Genomic DNA, 1,014 nt, shown 5'->3' on the forward strand with positions numbered 1-1,014 from the left:
TCTTATTCCATAGTATAACATCTGAAGCAATATAAATGTTAGCAGTTCCATTAAATATTTGTCTAGAGGCGTTAGTACCTACATCATTGTCATCATCATCATCATCATCATCATCATCATCATCTCATCATCACCAGCTTTCAGGCAACTGAAATGTGGTTTCAGCTGCCTGAGACTGCAGTTGTGTGTGCAAGATACGTTTGCGTTAGTGGGTGTGTGCTTGTGTGTATGTGTCTCTATTGTTGATAAAGGCCTTAATGGCCGAAAGCTATAATTGTGTGAATCTTTTTGTTGTGCCTATCTGCGACCTCATCTCCGCTACTTGGTGAGTAGCAACTTTCCTTCTCTAATATTGTTGAAAAATTCAATATATTGAAGAAATTTCATACACAGAAACATTACGTAATTTACACCAAACGCTAAATCATAGCGTCCCCTATTTTTCATTGCAAAGTTTTTCGAATTTCGCGCCGTGTCTTGCTTGAATCCAAATATCACAATATCTATGACCACTAACGAACGAGGGCATCTCATGAGAAAGTTGACATATAAAGAAAATGAAATTTTTTTAGTGAATACTTTCTGTAAAATCGTTTGAGAAAGATTGGAGGGTGTACGCCTCGATTTTATCATTGCATCACATAGAAGGCAGGCCGAAAGCAGTCTGTCAGCCTTCCCTTCTGAACAAATGAATGAACTCGCCCAGCGCTTTGAACGAAAATTGCTCATTGCGCATAGGCCACTGTATCTTGCACAGACTCTGACAATGCAGCCTGTCCTCCACGAGCTCCATCACCTTTCGATGGTCGTCGGTTATCGCCATTCGGACGAATTTGACTATAGCGATCTTCCTAGCAGTCTATTGGAGTACCTAGTAATGACCCATTCATTGATTGTCGGTAATAGGAGACAGCAGTGCGGCGTCGTCCTCTGCGACTGCTCTGGTATAGCTGAGTACCAGTTTGCAGTTTTAAGTGGTTTACGTTGTACCTGCTCAAGCACTTCGGTCTTTTC

The sequence above is a fragment of the Schistocerca gregaria genome, chromosome 4 (assembly GCF_023897955.1).
Source record: "Schistocerca gregaria isolate iqSchGreg1 chromosome 4, iqSchGreg1.2, whole genome shotgun sequence".
NCBI classification, from domain to species: Eukaryota; Metazoa; Arthropoda; class Insecta; order Orthoptera; family Acrididae; genus Schistocerca; species Schistocerca gregaria.